This window comes from Pterocles gutturalis, unplaced genomic scaffold, assembly GCF_000699245.1.
Source record: "Pterocles gutturalis isolate BGI_N339 unplaced genomic scaffold, ASM69924v1 scaffold26311, whole genome shotgun sequence".
Classification (NCBI taxonomy): Eukaryota; Metazoa; Chordata; class Aves; order Pterocliformes; family Pteroclidae; genus Pterocles; species Pterocles gutturalis.
The window spans coordinates 3,901-4,263 of record NW_010098593.1 but is presented as its reverse complement, the minus strand read 5'-3'; the positions used below and the strand labels follow the sequence as shown (position 1 = coordinate 4,263).

The window sequence follows — 363 nt, the reverse complement described above, 5'->3', positions numbered from 1 at the left end:
GCACCAAGGAGGGATGATCACAAACACCCTTGCAGTTTGCTACCGGTGTCCAAGAGGCAGGATGGGTCCTTATGCCTGCTGCTGCCCCATCTGCCCTCTCATTTAGAAGAATTAATCTTGGGGTTCTTCCCCCCCAGCTCAGGCTGCGGTGGATAGGTGATCCAAAGGGGCAGCCTGGCCCCCAAGGAAGAGGAGGGTGACTGCGCGTCCCAGCAAGCCTTCAACTTCCATCCTTGGGAACACGGGATGGGAAGAAGCTCAAGGAGGCAGGAGAGGGATGTGCAGAAGATGGGGTGTTTCCCAGCTGGGTGCGGGCACCCAAAACTCCCCAAGCAAACCCTCTTCTGTGCCTTCTTGGCTCTC

General features: G+C 57.6%; 1 protein-coding gene across 1 annotated transcript in view; it reads right to left on the bottom strand.

The window, feature by feature from the left end:
• The window catches only part of LOC104461860 (collagen alpha-1(XVIII) chain-like), a gene marked incomplete at both ends in the record, with an annotated part of 7,978 nt that overhangs the window by 4,934 nt on the left and 2,681 nt on the right, over positions 1 to 363 (bottom strand). The window lies entirely within an intron of this gene.